The sequence below is a fragment of the Hylobates moloch genome, unplaced genomic scaffold, assembly GCF_009828535.3.
Source record: "Hylobates moloch isolate HMO894 unplaced genomic scaffold, HMol_V3 SCAFFOLD_4, whole genome shotgun sequence".
Lineage (NCBI taxonomy): Eukaryota > Metazoa > Chordata > Mammalia > Primates > Hylobatidae > Hylobates > Hylobates moloch.
Genome location: NW_026652279.1, coordinates 12,503,496 through 12,525,727, shown reverse-complemented (window position 1 = coordinate 12,525,727; position 22,232 = coordinate 12,503,496).

The window sequence follows — 22,232 nt, the reverse complement described above, 5'->3', positions numbered from 1 at the left end:
GAGACAGCAATAATAAATCCTGGAGTCTGCATTGCTAAGTGATGACCTAGAGTCTGGGGGAATTGACCTCACAAACCATCAGGACAATTGGATGAGTTCAGTAGGTGGGAGCACTATGGGGAGGGGCAGAGTCTAATAAAACTCCACAAGGACATATAGACATGCCACCCAAACTCCCCTGGGCAACCATTCTGAACAAGACCATCTCGGCCTATTTTGTTTTCTGTGTCAGTCACAGTATCCACCTAAGCCATTAGGAAGTCAGCAAGTCTTATGCTACCTACTTCCCTCAGTCATGGCACATGTATCTAATGGATCACCCAACTCTGTGAGTCAAAGTCTCTCCATGCAACATACCAGTCAGCCACTTCCAATCAATCCATTTGCTAGCCCAGGCATTAAACTATGAGAAAGCTCTCACAGAGCAAGGCCTGAGGCCCTAGCACCTTAAACACTGCCTGGAATGTGGCAGGAGATTAATGAATGTTAACTTGCCTCAAATGGAACACCAGAATAGTTGGAAGTATAGACGGGTACCAAACTGTCCAGGTTCAAATCCCAGCTGTGCTACTTATTAACTCTGTGACTTTGGGCAAGTTACTTAATGTCTCAGTTTCTCAGTTTTCTCATCTGTAAAATGTTAGGAAGTAACCAATATGAGGAAATAAGGATTTAACATATGCGGAGTGCTTTAGAAGAGTGCCTGATACATAATAATCAATAAATATTGGCTGGTACTATTTTCCTCATTGTTTATTAAAATGCCTTGTCAACCTGAGAAAGTTACGTGTAGCTTGTTCTGTTAATGTAACCATCTCCTGCTCTCTAAATCTCTTTGATGAGGGAGATACCTTTCTGAAACACAAATCTCAAGATAATCATTTTTGCACCTATCAGCTTTTTTATTTTATGTTTGTGGGTACATAGTACATGCATATATATCACATTGCATGCCTCTATCAAAACATACCACGTACCCCATACATATATGATGTTTTGATACAGGCATGCAATGTGAAATAAGCATGTCATGGAGAATGGGCTATCCATCCCCTCAAGCATTTATCCTTTGCATTACAAACAATACAATTACACTCTATTTTAAAAAGTACAATTAAGTTATTATTGACTATGGTCACGCTGTTGTGCTATCAAAAACTAGGTCTTATTAATTCTATTTTTTTGGTACCCGTTAACCACTGCCACCTTGTCCCCAGCCTCCCACTACCTTTCACAACCTCTGGTAACCATCCTTCTACTCTGAGTTCAAATTGTTTTGATTTTTAGATCCCATAAATAAATGAGAACATATGATGTTTGCCTTTCTGTGCCTGGCTTATTTCACTTAATGTAATGATCTCCAGTTCCATTCATATTGTTACAAATGACTGGATCTCATTCTTTTTTATGGCTGAATAGTACTCCATTGTATGTATGTACCACATTTTCCTCATCCATTCATCTGTCGATAGACACTTAGGTTGCTTCCAAATCTTAGCTATTGTAAACAGTGCTGCAACAAAAAAGGAACAACAACAGCAAAAAAGGAATGCAGATATCTCTTCAATATACTGATTTCCTTACTTTGGGTATATACCCAGCAGTGGGATTGCTGGATCATATGGTAAGCCAATGGAACAGAACAGAGAACCCAAAACCAAACCCACACACCTACAGTGAACTTATTTTTTGACAAAGGTGTCAAGGACACACACTGAGGAAAAGCCAGTCTCTTCAATAAATGGTGCTGGGAAAACTGAGTATCCATATGCATTAGAATGAAACGAGACCTCTATCTCTCACCATAAACAGAAATCAAATTAAAGTGGATTAAAGACTTATCTCTAAGACCTCAAACTATGAAACTACTACAAGAGAGCACTGAGGAGAATCTCCAGGACATTGGTCTGGGCAAACATTTCTTGAGCAATACCCTACAAGCACAAGCAACCAAAGCAAAAATGAAAAAATGGGATCACATCAAGTTCAAAAGCTTCTGTGCAGTAAAGGATGTAATCAGCAAAGTGAAGAGACAAGCCACAGAATGGGAGAAAACATTTGCAAACTACCCACCTGACAAGTGATTAATAACCAGAATAGGTAAAGAGCTCACGCTATTCTATAGGGAAAAAAATCCAATCATCTGATAAAAAAAAATGAGCAAAACATTGGAATAGGCATTTCTCAAAATAAGACATACAAATGGCAAATAGGTACATGAAAAAGTGCTCAACATCACTGATCAGAGAACTGTAAATCAAAACTACTATGAGATATCATCTCACTCTAGTTAAAATGGCTTATTTCCAAAAGATGGGCAATAACAAATGTTGGTGAGGATGCGGAGAAAAGAGAACCCTTGCACACTGTTGGTGGGAATGTAAATTAGCACAGCCACTATGGAGAACAGTCTGGAGGTTTTCTCAAGATAATAACTTCTTTAAAACCCTGAAGTGACTCTCCATTGTTGATACAACAAAGTCTAAGACAACCTACATTACCTTCCAAAAGGTAAGGCCAACCTATAGTTTAAAACCTATCTTTGACTCCCAGACCTCCTCCACCATCTTCCTATAAGCCCTGCAACCTTGTTTTTGAGCTATGCCTTAGCTTTTTCTTGCTCTATGAATGATCTGTGAGCTCTCATTCATGTCTTTGATTGAGCCATTCTATTCTCTGTTCAGTTCTGCCTGGACAATTCCTTTCTGTACCTGAGAAACACTGATTTACCTTTTCAGATATAACTCAAATGTTACCTGCTATGTGAAGCATTCCCCAAATCTCTCAATGAACTAGTTTGCTTCTCGGCACATTTATCTTCATTATGGCATTTTTTAAAAATACTGATTACATTGGCTCTTTGCAGAGCCTATGAGCTCCTACTCTCCTGCTTATATGTGTCTCTAATACTTAACACACAGACTCACTCAAATATGTGTTTATGAATGAACAATCCCAATCCTTCCATCTCAAATTACATGTTTTCTAAGGTGATTGTTCCTTTCGAAATTGTTAAACTTTTGGTACTCTTTACTGGATACCAAATTACGAAAATAATACATGCATGTAGTAACAATGGTGACAAAAGTTAATTATTATTCCTTATGCTCATCCAATCCTGATTCCTGACATAGCCAACAGTAACAGTCTGGTGTGCATCGTCACTTTTCTGTTTGCTTATGTGAATATACAATCATGTATGCTAGGGGCTGACAAACTTTCTGTAAAGGGCTAGAGAGGAAATATTTTAGTCTATGCTGGTAATATGGTCTTTGTAGAAACTGCTCAACCCTGCCCTTATAAGAAGAAAACAGTGGTAGATAGCACAAAAATAGGTGTGATTGTGTTCCCATAAAACTTTACAAAAATAGGTAGCCAGCCGGAATGTGGCCTAGTAGCCAAAATTTGCTGTCTTGTTTTATATATATATATATATATACACACACATAAAACACGCACACACACATACGTGTGTGTGTGTGTGTGTGGGTGTGTATATATATACACACACATATATATACACATATATACACATACATACACACACAGGTTTTATCTGTTCATTTGCTTTTAAACAACATAGCATGATGCTATCCAAGTTGCTTGCAATTTGCTTTATTATATACCCCATTATATACTCCATTTATTATATACTCCATTAACTTCAACAAGTTAATACATTCAAACAATTCTTTAATTTCTACATACTTATATATAAGACATATATACACTATATATGTATTATAGTTTAAATGGGACATGTCTTATATACCGGTGTACATATATTTTTGGTGCACTTAAAACTTCTGTCTCCTGCATGCTATGAGTTTAACATTCTCCTATGCATTCCACTTTACTTTCCTCAATGCTCGTGTAAGCATACACACATACACCATTTATATATTGTTTGCTTTATTAAAATGTGACCATTTGGGAAACTTCTGTTTTCATCTTTTTTTTTATTTATTTATTTTTTTGAGATGGAGTCTTGCTCTGTCGCCCAGGCAGGAGCGCAGTGGCGCGATCTCGGCTCACTGCAAACTCCGCCTCCCGGGTTCACGCCATTCTCCTGCCTCAGCCTCTCCGAGTAGCTGGGACTACAGGCGCCCGCCACCACGCCCGGCTAATTTTTTTGTATTTTTAGTAGAGACGGGGTTTCACCGTGGTCTCGATCTCCTGACCTCGTGATCCGCCCGCCTCGGCCTCTCAAAGTGCTGGGATTACAAGCGCGAGCCACCGTGCCCAGCCCTGTTTGCATCTTACTGTTTTTGCTCCATAACACTCTTGGAAATCCTCTCAAGTAAACTGGAAGAGCACTAATCTATTCTTTTTAATGGACACATTACATGGTGTAGATGTACCATACATATATTTAGCCAGTCACTGGTTCTAGATTTTATTCCTATGAACAATATTATAATATGTTTTGTATATGTAGACTTGCCTACTGGTGGTTTTATATCCAAGGACTATATTTCCAGAAACGGATTTGAACACTTTACACAATTTATTTTTCATGGATGTCATTAGAATCGTATTTCTACTTCTATTCCTGTCATTAGAATATATGAGATTACTTTTTCTGTGCATCCCTACAAGTAATTAGTATTATCACTTTAAATAATTTTCTTTGACAATTTGTTAGGTGATATAATATCTCACTGTTACTTTAACTTGCACTTCTGAATACTCATGACCTAGAGCATTTCATATTTGCTGATCATTCAGATTTGTTCTCCTTAAATTATCTATTCATCCTTTTGAAACTACAGCTTTTCATTACCAATAATCATGAATCCCATCATTTCCAGTAATCTCGATATTTTATCCATTGCTCTTTACCTCAAGGAAAGACTCAGTAGCCTATATTTTCTTTTGATCTTGCTTTCTGGTGTTCTGGTGGATGTATCTAGGTACATTACATTGACCAAGGTATACCTATTTTAAGTAGTTTTCATGTGGTCTAACTTCTTATTTTTTTTTAGGTAGGACTTTTCGATTTTTTATAGCCATTTCAACATTTAAGGTACACTGGCTGAGGTTTAATTTAATGTAAATGTAGTAGTGTCACCAGTAATAACTACAGAATTTAGTGAGTAGTATTTGAGCTTTTATTCTGTAGCAGACATAGTGGTAAGAACTTCAAGTACATTACCTTATTTAATACTCACAATAACTCTGTGAGTAGGTGCTTCTATTACCTACATTATGGTATGAGAGGGTAAAAACACTTATTCAGGGTCACTCTGATAATCTGACTTACCCCCAGAAGCTCAGCTGTTAACATTGTTATCCTACTAAATGTAAGAAATTCAAGATAGAAAACATGAACATATTTTAAGTTATTGGCCAATTTGGACACATTTTAAGTTTTACCTTAGATAATTTGTCTGATTAATTCAGTGCTTCTATTTGATAGCAAAGTTGTCAATCCAGATTTTAGAAGGTTAGGTCCAAAACTAATGTTGTGGACACAACTAATGTTAGGTCCGCAACCAACTGATCTGGACCAACCTGAATGTTCAGTTGTAATTATAATTGCTAGGGAGCAACCTACTATGGTTAAAAACAAGGAAAATGAAAGCACCGGATTTGGAATTAGAAAACCTGTATCCTGATCCTGATGAAAGCAGTCGTTAGCCATGTGATCTACTTCTCTTAGCCACACGATCTTCATCTATAAAATGGGGATGAAACTTTTTGTTGTAACAAATTCACTGGACTTTAATGAGGTACCAATGAGACAAATTATAAAGAAACACTTTTTGTTGTTTCTTTTGAGATTGAATGATTATATTTTGCCGTATTCGTATTATTTTTGATAAATTTTAAAAAATAACTACAGATATTAGTATATATTTATTTTAGATACTTCAGAATCCATCTCAAAAAAAAAAAAAAACAGTAGGAAGCACTTTTTAAGCCCAAAAGCTATTTTAGAAAGGTATTATTATTACTACATATAACCCACTTTGAGGACTCAACTTCCTTGTTCGATTGAATTCTACCTGTATCGTAAAGGCACCATGAAGAGTAATGTCATGTTCTTAGGCTGCTGAAGAGCTTCAGAAAAAAAAAAAAAATCGTAGCACTTATTTAATCACCATCTATTCTTTCCATCTAATGCCTGCAAAAAGAGAATTCCTCTCAGTATTACTTTTGAAGCAGAGTACCACATTAAAAGCAGGATGCTATTCAATAACTGAAGTTAGTACGCTTTGGTCTGTCTGTCCTTGCCAACAGAGCTGAGGGAATTTTAGGTAAGCAGAATTAAAGTTTCTGCCACTTACAACATCTGAAGAAATGAAATACAATTCTGTGCTCCTGGGTCTTAGGGAAAAAAAAAGTATTTCCACATCTTTGAATCTGTCCTGTGTAAGCCCACGGCACCTAGGGACAGCCCCATGCTCCCTGGAGAAGCTCAACAAACATTTCTTGATGAAGATAAACACCTGCTGTATTTAAATACCAGATGAAGAAGTCAGAGCGTAAATGAATCTAAGAATAAACTGGGTGTGTACGTGCACACAGCTACTATTAGCATTATGGGAAATTACATTCCTGCTATTATTATCATTCTAATAACAAAGGGCTACACACTGAGAAAGGGAAAATAATAAAGAAGAAAGGAATAAATCAGTTAAAGAGAAGAGTGAGTTTAAAACACACATATACTCCAAGGGCCCCCAAATAAAGCAAAAGGACTCAGTTTTTGTAACAGAAATAATTGCAGGGGTGGAAACAACAGTAAACGCTATGAGATCACAGGAGGAAATAGCTTGAAACTGCGGGAAGAAAAAGTATACCATTTCTTCCATTCATCCTCATTCCTTCTCTCTCCCACCCCAAATGCCATTGTCCAACACAGTCCATTTCACAGATGCTTCCAGTGCCTGATTTTCTTTGAGGTTTGTTTACATCAATAATAACTAGAATCAGATTGATCAAATATTAGCTAATGTGGAGAAGCACAGGGTTTCCCTGGGCAGACAAGAAAGAAGGAAAAGCAGGGAGTGAAAAGTTGTTGCTAATAAAGAACAGAAGGAACAGGGTATTAAAAATTGTACCAGCTTTTCCAGAATTAAGATAGACTTTATCTACTTAAGCACCCCACTGTAAGCAGGACTTTGAATTAATTGGACTGTTTGTCATGCCAAAGAGTCATTGTTTTAGCAAATAATCTCTTTTCCCAATAATACATTCCAAGTTGATGCCATGATTTGAGAATGTAACATTATGGAAGACACTATGAAGCTGTCATTCTCTTGGTGCTTGCTTATATCATATGCACATAGGGCAAACTTCTGAAGTTCAGGCCAGTGATGAGTCTACTTAGAATATAATGCAATTTGGCCTTTCCTGGAGAAGACTGATCTCAGAACAACAATCGCTTATAAACAGTACTTGAGGAAAAAACAAAAAATACCTGCTTTCTTCAACTGAAATGACTCCCCAGATGGAGGAAGACAAAGTTTGCAGACTTAACATCACAGGGCTGGAGTCTGACAGGAGTTAGTGGGCAGCCACTTCTCCAAGTCCGTTCTGACCCTCGTGTATTAGGACACCAGCAGATGAAACCAAACAAACCCTCAGCTCAGCACAAAGAACTTCGTAGGGCCCAACGCTCTGGGTAAGGAAAACAGACAGGGATACTGGGAAATCTCGGGCCTCTTAGTTTTTAAATGCCCAAATGTTTACCAGCTGACCTTCCCCTTTACTGCGGTTCTGGGAAGCAAGGTGCATCCAATAAAGTTCAAACCAATCAACTGCTTTCAGCTGTTCTTGTGCAATGAATTTTTAAACATTTGGTCATTAAGCCCAATATATATTCAGGTCAGTTTTTGAACAGGATGGGAACAGTTTGGGAGCAGATGCCACGGCACTGCCTGGTGGAGAGGGGATAGTAAAGAAGCGCAGAGGATATTTACATGGCTCCACCTATCAGGTTCAATTTCTCCCAGTTCTCTTGCCTCCCAGCCTCTTCTATAGATTGCTTCAATGATCAGGAATAGTTATTAACTTCTGTTGCCACTTCTTTCCATTAATTGAATGGCAACCTAAAGACCATAAAGAGAAGACTCTGGGTGACTTCTCTCTTAAACTGGACCCTCTGTGAATAGTTTGAAGAGGAGGGTAGCTGAAAATTGGCTTTATACTTTTGATTGGCAATTGGCACATTGATTTGTCAGTTTCTGAGCAGCCTGTGCTACATTCTTCAACTTATTTTTGAACCTCAATAAGTTGAAAGCTTTCAGGGGTGAAGAATTTAAATCACTTAACCATTTCCCTTTGCTACATTCTGGCGGCCATATGTATGGGGGTAGATTTAATCCTGATATCGTGGGGGTCAAACACAAGATTGTATTGAAGATGGGAAAATAATAAGACACAGTACCCTACAAACTGGTTTAAAAGGTTATCTCTGTGAGCTCAGACCAGCAACCTAGTTCAAATGATTACATTCTTCATAAGGAACTTCTAATAGCAACATGCACCAAATTTTATTGTGTGCATTGCTCCTCTATGCCCTCAAACAAGACAGGAGGCGAAGCTGCTGGAATTCATGTTTTAGATTAGGACGGACATAAAATCTCATCTAGAAGTTACCCCAACAAATAAAACTCTAATGTGGCCAAGTATGTTTGGATGGTGGAAAAACAACCAACCACAGCTTGCTGATAAAATAAAGAAAACTAGTGGTAGGGGAAAGAGAACAACCAGCTTTATAAGACACAGCTGGTTACGTAGAGGGCCTTTTGTATGACTACAGCAGCTGGCAGTTGGGTTTAAATAATATTTGAACGGCCAGTAATCTCCATTCTATCACAGTTGTGACAAAGTAGTAAAGCCAGAGTGTTAAACACTTTTTTTTTGCGTGTGTGTGTGTGTGTGTGGTAGCAAAATTCTGCACTCCCCATAAACTATCAGAGACATGGAGAACTAACTATTCATATATAAGTATTTAATCAACAAATATCATTTCTAGTATTTGATCTTAAAAGTATTCTACCCTTAAGGTTTTCACCAAGCAAAATGAACGCATGTCACTAGAGGAAAAGTCATTATTGATAGATAACTTTGTAGAATCACTGCAAGAAAGGCCGTGTGGAGAAAATTGTCCATATTTTGGATAACCATAAATCTAAAAATTGTTAACGTGTTGATAGTGTGTGTATAGACATTTGCTTATGTTCCAAAGTTAAAGTTCTCACCGAAAAATCAAGGAGGACTGGTAGACCCGCAGCATTATGAAAACTCTGCTTTAAATAGAAGAGTTAGGAATTTTCTCTTGAGAAGCCAAATAATATTGAAAGTCCATAGGCAAAAACATTGAGGGGGGCTCTGTATTTTTCGTAGATCAGAAATCTATGTGTATGAGAAAAGTAAGATTCCTTTGATAGAGAAGGAGAAATTTCAGATTTAAGCCCTAAACTTGTAAGGAATGAGCTTGTACAATTGCCTTCCCCAGCCCCTCCACACGTGGAGTATGCTGCAATTCATTACCAATAGAAAGGGGGGAATGATCAAGAAAAGGCAACAACGGAACAAGTAAGAAGAATTTTAAGAGCCTTTGCTAGAGCTTCATAAATATAAGGAGATAAGCCCACAAAAGCCATCAGCCCAGCTCTCTTCTCCCGTAATAAAAATGTTTCCTGAATCATTCCTCTGTTTCTGGCAGAATTTTAAATAAGAAAATATGACCCATTTTAGTAGTTATTACCTGATGAATGTCTTCAAAATCTAGATACATGAATATAATTTTGTAAAATCTTATGCTATGCCACCAGGAAAGTTTATTTTTAATAGCTGTGTATTTTTTTAATGTGTCACAAAAAACAATGGTTTGTGCTCCCTCTGTTGGCTTTTCAGCAGCAGTTAATTCATAAATTTCGTTCCTGGAGGTACTCTGCCATAGCTGTGCGCTTCTGCAGCTGCAGCGAGGGACAGGATGTTTCATTCATTGAACTTTATGTTCCTGTTAAACATGAAGTCATTCTAACTCCATTTCTTGCAAATAGTGCAAAAAGCAGAAGATATTTGAGAAAAGTCCAGAGCCATTCCACAACTAAGATATAAATGCCCTTAAGATATCAGGTCAGATTTTAAAAAATACATGAAAAAGAATTCTTCTAACCGTGAGAATCAGTGAGAAAACATATTAATAGAATAATTGATCTTCTGTTTAATCCCTTGATTGTTTTTGTCTCAGTAAAAGTCGCATACTTAACATAAAAGGGACAGATTACCAAAATGAGAAACAATTCATCTTCACACACCTGTTAGGGTAAATTTGGGATAAAAGAACCCCAGAACTTTAGTTGGTTTAACTTATTTTCCTATTTAAACAACGAAGTTTGAGACCAAAATTGTTCTATGTTCTTGACTGCTATTCACCTTCATTCAGCCTGGCAAGGCCTCCTAAGCCTCTTGATTTACTAAGAAAATTCTGTTCATAATGAGCTTGTCATTCTCCAAGACTTTTTTTTTGGCAGTTATTATCTAATTATTGTGTGTTAGACCCTAAATGCTAAAATATTTATTCTGGGATTTTCAGATCTCAAGTTACTGCACAGCAATATTTCAGGCTCACTGATTTGATCTAATTTATACATCTTGACAATTTAACTGATCTTATTTATATATCTTAACAATCTTGTTTGCCCTTGTTTTTAGATATCTTCTCAGTGTTAGATAAGTGGGTTCTTTCAAAAAGATGATCAGAAACTAACTGTAGCCACTACTAATTGAGCATTTGCTATGTGCCTGGCATTGCTAAGCACTGCAGATGCCTTATCTCATTTCATCTTCAGAACAATCCTTTGAAGATTATCAGAGGTATTATTATCCTGCTCAGTTTGCAGGAGAGGTAACTGAGGATGAGAGAGATCAAATAACTTGCCTAAGTTCACAAACCTGATGAGATGTGAAGTTGAGTTTCAAACCCAGGAAATGTGATGTCAAATCCTTGTTCATAGTACAATGGTTCTCAAACTTTAGTGATCAAACTAATCACCTGGGGACATTAAAAATGCAGATTCTGATTCCATAGGGCTGGGACCTCAGATTTTGCATTTCTATTGCACTCCTGGCTGATACTGAGGCTGAGGAACCTCCCAGTATAGTTTGATTAACCAGGCTCTAGGCCAGTGGGTCTTGAAGTTTAGCAATCTCAGGATCACCTGGAGGCCTTACAGATTGCTGAGCTCTACCCGCCAGAGTTTCTGATTCAATACGTCTGGGGTGAAATGTGTTAATTTGAGTTTCTCACAGTTCTTAGGTGATGCTGGCCTGGGTACCACACATAGATAACCACTGTTACAGAACAAAAACTCCTACCCTTGAGATTCTAATTCTGCAGGCATCGAGGAGAACCTGGAAAAATAGTTTACACAATAGCCCTAGGGGGGTTTTATTGTCAGGCAAATTTGCAAAACGTAGTTCTATTGTAGAATATTCACGTAGCATGTTAGATTGTAGTGTTCTATAGTAAGGCTATGGAATAATAAATTATACTTTATACTCAGCAAATACAATACATTTTCATGTTATTAAAAGAATACACTACAGTATCATAGAAAAAACCGCTCTTTTTTATTTTTAAAATGATGTTTTTCTTTTAGTTGGCTTTTGGTGGGTGTTTCTTTGAAGCTGTCTAAATTCTCAAGAGAAGTGCCTGATACAGCAGTTTGACATTAACTATGTGGTTTTGTTTTTGTTTTTTTTTTTTTTGGTGTTGATGTGGTATTTGTTTCTCAAAATGCTGGCTATGGAGCAAATATCCACTTAACCGTGATTTTTTGTGGATTTCAATGTGGTAGCTGGACACTGCAATTACACTGATGGGGTGAGTGAGATCTGGGTATGTGTTTGACACTCTGTAAAGCTAAAAGAATCCTGATAGAATCCAAGTCAGAAAATCTTTTGTGAATTCTCACCTGACTTCTCTGCCAACAAGCTCTGTCTGCATATGTACCCAAGGAAAAGCAGGTGCTGTTCTTTCTGCTGGCTGGAATCTTCCAGTGTTTGCATGTTCCTTGTCCTCTTCCTTGCACCTAGCTTTGGGCCAAGCGTTGCTGCTATTAAGCGACGACACCTCTCATCGAAACATACATGAACCAAACTTGACTGCCCAAGGGGCACTGCAGGAAAAGTGGTGACAGATCTAACACTTCTTCCAAAAACAAATTAAATGTCTATGTTTATTTAAAAGAAAACAGGAAAAAAATCCATGCATGTGAATCTTGTTCTCATTGACTAGAGAATTGACACCTTGGAATGCTCTATCTACTAGTGACTTTTTACAAACATTCTAAAACATTTTATATATATGATAAGTTTATACTGTAATATGACAAGTAAAAATATATGAACCACCTAGGTTAGGAAATAGAACATCGTGAATATAGATGAAATTTTCTGTCTCACTCCTAAATTATTCCCCTCTCTCTTCTTGGTAACTACTATATGAAATTTGATATTTATCATTTTCTTATATGCCTTTAACCTGTGAGATATACATATTCATATCAGATAAATGAAGAATTAAGGAATAAATAGTATTGTTTAGAAAGTTTTTGAGATTTACTTAAATGATATCATACTTTATGTATTCCTCTGCAATTTGGTTTTATCACACAGTATACTTTTATCTTAAGTACAACTCTAATTCATTTATTTTCGTGCTTCATCATATTGTACGACGTGAATATGCCACAATTCTTAAACTCATTCTCTTGTTGATGAACATGTTCATTTTGTGTTTTGTCACATGATTGTAATGAATATTCTTCAAATTTCTGGTGTAAACTTGCAGTGGTTTTCTTGGGGACAGTGGTCTCCCCTTATCCATGGGGAATATATTTCAAGATCCCCAGTAGATGTCTTAAACAGCAGGTAGTACCAAACCCTATACAGTTGACCATGGAACAACATGGTTTTGAGGTGTGTGGATTCATTTATATGTGGTGATATGCTTTGGCTCTGTGTCTCCACCCAAATCTCAACTCAAATTGTAATCCTCACGTGTCAGGGGAGAGGCTTGGTGGGAAGTGATTGAATTATGCGGGCAGACTTCCCTTGGCTGTTCTGATAATAGTGAGTTCTAATGAGATTTGGTTGTTTAAAAGTGTGTGGCACTTCCCTCTTTGCTCTGTCTCTCTCTTTCTCCTAGTCCACCATGGTAAGATGTACTTTCTTCCCCTTTGCCTTCTGCCATGATTGTAAGTTTCCTGAGGCCTCCCAATCATGTTTCCTGTTAAGCCTGTGGAACTGTGAGTCAATTAATCTTTTCTTCATAAATTACCCAGTCTGAGATAGTTCTTTATAGCAGTATGAAAACAGATTAATACAGAAAATTGGTACCAGGAGTGGGGTACTGGTATAAAGTAAACAGAAAATGCAGAAGCAACTTTGGATGGAGTAATGGGCAGAGGTTGGAACAGTTGGAGGGCTCAGAAGAAAACAGGAAGGTGAAGGAAACTTTGGAACTTCCTAGAGACTTGTTGAATGGTTTTGACCAAAACGCTGATAGTGAAATGGACAATTAAGTCCAGGCTGAGATGGTTTCAGATGGAGATGAGGAATTTTTTGGGAACTGGAGCAACAGTTACTCTTGCTATGTTTTAGCAAAGAGACTGGTGGCATTGTGCCCCTGCTATAGGGATCTGTGGAACTTTGAAATTGAGAGAGATAAATATGTGGTAGAAGACATTTCTAAGCAGGAATCTGTTCAACATGTGTCCTGGCTGCTCCTGACAGCATACTGTCATATGTGTTCACAAAGAGATAGTCTGAAATTGGAATATGTTTAAAAAGAGAGGCACAGCATAAAAGTTTGGGAAATTTGCAGCCTAACTATATGGTAGAAAAGAACATTTCTGGGAAGAAATTTAAGCCAGCTGCAGAAATTTGCATAAGTAAAGTGGAGACAAATGTTAGTAGCAAAGAGAATGGGGAAAATGTCTCCAGGCCATGTCAGAGACCTTCAAGACAGCCTCTTCTATCACAGGCCTGGGGGCCTAGGAGAGATAAATGGTTTTGTAGGCCAGGCCCAGCGTCTCACTGCTCTGTGCAGCCTCAGGACATGGTACCCTGCATCTCAGCCATTCTAGCTCCAGCAATGGCTAAAAGGGACCAAGGTGCAGCTCACACCTTTGCTTCAGAGGGGGCAAGCCCCAAGCTTTGGCAGCTTCCATATGGTGATGGTCTTAAGGGTGTGCAGAAGGCAAGAGTTGAGGTTTGGGAACCTCCACCTAAATTTCAGGGGATGTGTGGAAATCCTGGATTTCCAGGCAGAAGTCTGCTGCAGGGGTGGAGCCCTCACAGAGAACCTCTACTAGGGCAATGCAGAGGGGAAATATGGGGTTTGAACCCTCACACAGAGCCCCACTGGAGCACTGACTAGTGGAGTTATGAGAAGACAGCCACCATCCTCCAGACTCCAGAATGGTAGATCCATGGACAGCTTGCACTGTATGCCTGGAAAAGCCACAGGTACTCAACACCAGCCCATGAAAGCAGCTGTGGGAGCTGTACCCTGCACAGCCACAGGCATAGAGCTTCCCAAGGCATTGGGAGCCCACCCTTGCATCAGTGTACCCTTGATGTGATATATGGAATCAGAGAAGATTCTTTTGGAGCTTTAAGATTTAATTACTGCCCTGCTGTGTTTTGGGCTTGCATGGGGCCTGTAGCTCCTTGGTTTGGGCCAATTTCTCCCTTTTGGAATGGGAGCATTTACCCAATGGCTGTACCCCTATTGGGTCTTAGAAGTAACTAACTTGGTTTTTACTTTACAGGCTCATAGGCAGAAGGAACTTGCCTTGTATCAGAGGAGACTTTGGACTTGGACTTTTGAGTTAATGCTGGAATGAGTTAATACTTTGGGGTACTATTGAGAAGGCATGATTGGTTTTGCAATGTGAAAAGAACACGAGAGGCCAAGTGCAGTGGCTCATGCCTGTAATCTCAGCATTTTGGGAGGCCGAGGTGGGTGGATCTTGATGTCAGTAGATCGAGACCATCCTGGCTAACATGGTGAAACCCCGTCTCTACTAAAAAATACAAAAAAAAAAAAATTAGGCAGGCGTGGTGGTGGGCACCTGTAGTCCCAGCTACTCAGGAGGCTGAGGGAGGAGAATGACGTGAACCTAGGAGGTGGATCTTGCAGTGAGCTGAGATTGCGCCGCTGCACTCCAGCCTGGGTGACAGAGAAAGACTCTGTCAGAAAAAAAAAAAAAAGAAGAAAAGAAAATAACATGAGATTTGAGTGGGGCCAGCAACAGAATGATATGGCTTGGCTCTGTGTCCCCACCGAAATCTGATCTTGAATTGTTACCACCATGTGTTGGGGGAGGGGCCTGGTGAAAGGTGATTGAATCATGGGGGCAGACATCCCTCTTGCTGTTTTCATGATAGTGAGTGACTTTTTATGAGATATGGTTGTTTGAAAGTGTGTGTGGCACTTCCCCCTTTTCTCTCTCTCTCTCTCTCAATCCCCTGCTCCACCATTGTAAGATGTGCTTGCTTCCCTTTCACCTTCTGCCATGATTACAAGTTTCCTGAGGCCTCTCAGTCATGCTTCCTGTTAAGCCTGTGGAACTGTGAGTCAATTAAACCTCTTTCCCTCATAAATTACCCAGTCTGAGGTAGTTTTTTATAGTAGTGTGAAAACAGACTAATACATGTGGATTTTTAAAATAAATATACTCGAAAAATTTTTGGAGATTTGTGACAATTTGAAAAAACTTGCAGGTGAACTGCATAGCCTAGAAATATTGAAAAATTAAGAAAAGGTTAGTTATGTCATGAATGCATAAAATATAGATAATATTTTATCATTTATTACCATAAAATATACACAAATCTATTATAAAAATTAAGATTTATTAAAATGTACACAGAAACTTATAGACCACACATGGCAACATTCACATTTGAGAGAAATGTAAACAAATGTAAAGATGCACTATTAAATCATAATCATATAAAATTAACTATAGTGTATAGTTAATAATTTCACAGCCACCTTCTGTTACTATTGTGGTGAGTTCAAGTGTTGCAAGTATCCACTGAAAACACTGTGTGATACTGATCATCTCTGTGTGAGCCATTTGTCTGTTCAGTAAGCTGTATTTTACAGAAAAAAAGGAGCTCTCATGATTCTCATGTATTTTTCATCATGCCTAGTGCAATACTGTAAACCTTGAAAAACACCATGGGACACATATGAAGTGCACGAGTGATGCTGGAAGTGCTTCCAAGAATCAGAGAAAAGTCATGACATTACAAGAAAAAGTTGAATTGCTCGATATGTCCCATAAATTGAGGTCTGCAGCTACAGTTGTCTACCATTTCAAGATAAATGAATGCAGTGCAATGACCATTGTAAAAACAAGAAAAGGAATTTTGTGAAGCTTTCACTGCAGCTATGCCAGCAGGTGTGAAAACCTTGCACTTTTTTCAAAATACCTTTTTATCTTTTATTGAAAGTGCAGCTTTTATGTGGATGCAGGATTCCTACGAGAAAGGTATATATAGAATCATACACGGTTTGAGATAAAATGAAGTTGCTATATGGCAACTTAAAGCAAAAGGATGGTGAAGGATCTAAAACCTGTAGAATTTAATAACAGCTAAGGATGGTTTAATAATTTTAGAAAGAAGTTTGGCTTAAAAATTGTCAAGATAATAGGGAAAGTAGCTTCTGCCAACTGAGAGGCAGCAGTTGAGTTCCCAGATACAATTACAAAAATCATTTATGAGAAAGGATGTTTGCCTGAACAGGTTTTTAATGCAGATAAAAGTGCCCTATTCTGGAAAAAAAAAAAAAAAAAAAAAAAGCACTACAAAGCATATTTACTAGTAAGGAAGAGAAGCAAGCACCAAGATTAAAAGCAGAAAGGGATAGGCTAACTCTATTGTTCTACTGCTTTGTGCAAAAGCAATTGAATTTATGATCAGGACTATCTATAAAGCTGCTAACCCTCAAGCCATGAAGAAAAAAAGATAAATCAGTTGTCAGTCTTTTGTCAGTCTTTTGGCTGTATAACAAGAAGGCCTGGACATGAGAACAATTTTTCTGAATCAGGTTTATTGATGGTTTGTCCTTGAAGTCAGGCAGTACCTTACCAGTAAGGGACTGCCTTTTAAAGTTCTTTTGATATTGGACAATGGCCCTGGCCACTCAGAACTGTATGAGTTTAACACCAAAGGTGTCAAAGTGGTCTACTTGCCCCAAACAAAAATCTCTAATTAACCTCTGGATCAGGATCATAATGACCCTTAAGGCTTCTTACATATGGTACTATATGGAAAGGATTGTCAATGCTATGGAAGAGAACCCTAAAAAAGAGAACATCATGAAAGTCTGGAAAGAGTACACCGTTGAAGGTGCCACCAGTTATAGAAAATGCTATGCAAGCCATCAAGCCCAAAATAAGAAATTCCTGCTAGAGAAAACCGTGTCCACATGCTGTACATGGCTTCGTAGAATTGGCAATAGAACCAATAAAGGAAATCATGAAAAAGATTGTGGATGTGGCAAAAAAGGTGGAGGGTGAGTGGTTTCAAGGTATAGATGTTGGAGAAACTCAAGAGCTAATAGGCACCAGAGGAATTAACAGAAGACAACTTGGTGGAGATGAGTGCTTCAGATCTAGTACCAAAAGATGAGGGAAAAGATGTAGAAGAAGCAGCGCCAGAAAATAAATTGACAACAGACAATCTGGCAGAAGTGTTTCAGTTATTTAAGATTGCTTTTGACTTCTTTTACAACATAGACCCTTCTATGATGTGGGCACTGAAACTAGAAACTAAAGCAAATGATGGGAGAACGATTGGTACCATATAGAAATATTTTTTAGAGAAATGAAAAAGCAAAAAATGTCAGACATAAATTACACTGTATTTCCATAAAAGTTATCCTGAGCGTGTCTGCCTCTCCTGCTTCCCCTTCCACCTCCTCCACCTCTTCCACTTCTGCTCCTCTGAGACAGCAAGACCAACCCCTTCTTATCCTCAGCCTGCTCAAGGTGAAGATTGTGAGGATGAAGATCTTTATGATGATCCACTTCCACTTAATGAATAGTAAATGTATTTTCTCTTCCTTATAATGTTCTTAATAAAATGCTCTTTTCTCTAACTCACTTTGTTATAAGAATATGACACACAATACATATAACAAACAAAATATGTATTCATCAACAACTTGTTATTGGTAAGGCTTTCGGTCAACCATAGGCTATTAATAATTATGTTTTAGAGAGGTCAAAAGTTACACACAAATTTTCAACTATGCAGGAATTCAGTGTCCCTAACCACTCATTTGTTCAAAGGTCAACTATGTATAGGATGTCTTTTTAAATCTGATAACAAAGACAGCTACAAAGTGACTAACGGGTAGGTTGTGTGTACAGTGGGATATGCTGGACAAAGAAATGATTTACTCCACAAATGGGACAGAGCAGGATGGCATGAGAGTTCATTAAGCTATTCAGAATGGCATGAGATTTAAAACTTATAAATTGTTTATTTCTGGAAATTTACATTTAATATTTTCAGACCATAGTTGACCATAGGTAACTGAAACTGCTAAAGTGCACCTGTGGATAAGGGAGGATTACTGTACAGTATCAACTTTACTAGACATTGACTAGTGCAGTACTGTCCAATATGGCAGCCACTTCCTACATGTGGTTACCGAGCCCTTAAAATGTGGCTGGACTGAATTGAGATTTACTGTAAATATAAAATACATACTTCAAAGATTTCAAAGACAGTATGAAATAAAGAATGTAAAATATTTAATAAGATTTTAGATAAATTACTTGTTGAAATCATAAGGGTATACTGGGCTAAATAAAATATATTATTAAAATTGACTTTACCTGTTTATATTTACTTTAAAAAACGAGGCTACTGGAAAGTACAGCATGCATTTGTGGCTCTTGTTATATTTATATTGGGCAGTGCTGGTCTAAGTGTTCTCCAAAGAAGTTAACCCAATTTAGTCTTTTACCAGTGATGTGTAGGAACTCCCCCATATTCTCATTAACACATCGTGTTATTACATTTTTATTTTTGCTATTGTATCTGTTAACTATATCTTTCTGTGGTATGATTTCACATTTAGTTCATTTCTTATGAGGTTAAGAATCATACATGTTTATTGTCTATTTTTGTTTCTTCCTTTGTGGATGTCTCTTGACCTTTTTTAATTGAGTTATTTGTTATTTTCTCATTGATTTGTAGGAGTTCTTTGTATTCCTTCAGTCTATGTCTTAAAAACTTTTTTTCCAAAGGTACCTTTTGATATATTAAACATTTTAATTTAATATATTCATTTACTGAGTTTCAGAACGTGAGCTTTTCAGTAAATTGTATTTTGAAATATTTTAAAAGGAATAGGGTTTTTAAATTCATTTTGATAACTATTTTATCCCCAGAGCCTAGAACAGGGCCTGTTGCAACTAGGCACAATAGATATTAGTTGAGCGAAGTACATTACCTTTCAATAGCTCTCTGGCGTCCATATTATGCCTTTGTTACCAACTTTCTTCCTCAGGATCTAGAATCTCTGTCCTGTTTAGCTTAATGTAGCTTGCTTTTATTCCCTTTGAAGCTCATTGGTTTCATATATTTCACTCTACTGACAATCTATACTTTTACAAGGCTTCTCAAAGTGTGTTGTCTGCAACAGTGCTTCCAGAGAGTGTAAAAATTGTTATGTTAAAAATAGGTTATCATAGACAAATAGGGTTTGGGAACTAAGCTGGACAATCTTTGGTATTACAAACCTTCTGGAGCCTTTGATATGCTAACATGATTGTCAATATCTGAATATCTGAGAGTGGGATGGATATAGATTATAGCATTTCCCAAACCTAGTTTACCATGGACATTTTGTTTTCAGAAGTTATTTTGCATCTCCTATTTCAAGGCATATTTTTTTAAAAGTCATGGATGAACCTATTGGAGAACGGAACTAAAAACCCCAAGACTGTGATTATACACAAAGCAAAATGTAGAATTTGTAAATAATTTAGCATAATAAACTTTTCAAGTTCACACACATTTAACCCAAATAGCTGAATTATTTTCTTAACATTTTTAAGTCATTCTCCATTACAATGTCTGAGTGGACATGCAACTCACATCAGCGGCTTACTTTAAATTAATATAATTAATAAAACATATTAAAAGTTAGCCTTTTTAAAGTAGAGGATATTTTTGGAGTAAATACTTTCTTTTTTTTCTTCCTTTTTTTTTTTTTTGAGACAGAGTCTCACTCTGTCGCCCAAGCTGGAGTGCAGTGGCGTGATCTCGGCTCACTGCAAGCTCCGCCTACTGGGTTCATGCCATTCTCCTGCCTCAGCCTCCTGAGTAGCTGGGACTACAGGCGCACACCGCCACGCCTGGCTAATTTTTTGTATTTTTAGTAGAGACGGGGTTTCACCGTGTTAGCCAGGATGGTCTCAATCTCCTGACCTCGTGATCCGCCCACCTCGGACTCCCAAAGTGCTGGCATTACAGGCTTGAGCCACCGCGCCCGGCTGGAGTAAATACTTTCTAATATGAAAGATGTTTCTGTACCCTTCAAAACATCTCTGTGTCAATGATTTGAAATAGAAAAAAATATTCCTAGTTGATATGGTTTGGCCGTGTCCCCCCACACATCTCATCTTGAATTGTAGTTCCTATAATCCCGACATGTTGTGGGAGGGACCTGATGGGAGGTAACTGAAAAGAGGAGGTTACCCCCATGCTGCTGTTCTTGTGATAGTGAGTGAGTTCTCAGGAGATATGATGGTTTTATAAGGAGCTTTTCCACCTTTTGCTCGGAAATTATTCCTGCCATCATGTGAAGAAGGAGGATGTGTTTGCTTCCCTTTCCACCATGATTGTAAGTTTCCTGAGGCCTCCCCAGCCATGTGGGACTGTGACTCATTTAAACTTCTTTTCTTTATAAATTACCTAGTTTGGGGCAGTCCTTTACAGCAGTGTGAGAATGAACTAATGCGCTAGTCCTCCATGTTTGGACTTTTCGCTTCTCTTTTCTTCTAAAGTGAGCATTTGTATTGAGAAAACATGTTCTCCTTTCACATTATAGAAATCAGCTTTGGGAGTATTGTGACCTGGTGTGGAATGGACGGAAAAGAATACATGGTATCCAGTAAGAAGAAACCATTACGTTTATAAAATTCTCTTTCATTTGTTCTATGGTCTGAATATCTGTGTCCTCTCAAAATTCATATGTTAAAATCCTAACCCCCAAAGTGATGGTATTAAGAGGTGGGGCCTTTTGGGAGACTGGGCCATGGGAGTGGAGCCCTCCAGAATGGCACTAGTATCCTTATAAAAGAGGCCCAAGGGAGCTTGTTTGCCCTTCCTTCATGTGAGGATGCAGTGAATAGACACCTTCTCTGAAGCAGAGAGTACCCCCACCGGACCCCAATCTGCCAGTGCCTTGATCTTAGACTTCTCAGCCTCCAGAACTATAAGAAATAAATTTCTGTGGTTTATAAGCCACCCAATTTATGGTGTTTTTTCTTAGTCTCAACAGACTAAGGAAATTGGTTTTTGCTTTTAGGCTGGTAAGTCATTCCATTTGGAGGGAGTTAAAGATGACATGATAAAAATGCTGATTCTCATGAAGACATCCACATTGGCAAAACCAATTTGGAAGGCAAGTTGACATTTATGAAAATTAAAAATGGACGTTTTGTCCACCAGTTTCATTTCTTGGTGTCAACCCTGGAGAAGAAAGAAATCACTGATATATATTAGGGTGCATATTCAGAAATATTCATTGAAATATCATCTGTAAATGAAAGACAGAAAAATCATAGACTATCTAAATGTTCCTAGGAAATACTTTTTAAAACTTGATATAGATACGGATAGATGAAATAATACATAGCAGTTAAAAAAGAATTACAACTATAATAATATGGAAAGATCTCCAAGGTATATTTTGAGTAGAAAAAGCAAGTAGTAGAACAAAGCATACAAAACAATATCATTTTGTTTTAAAAACACAAACCTTACATATTTTTATAAGACAAATATGGTCTGAATACAGAAAAAAATGTAATTTAAAAAAATAGTTGTTGTATCTGGTGAAGGTACTTGATTTGGGAAACACGGCCAAGGGAGATGAGAAAAATAATTTCTCTTTGTATTGTTTGTGTAATTACACATTAATGAAAAAAATCCTCAAATTATTTATTTAA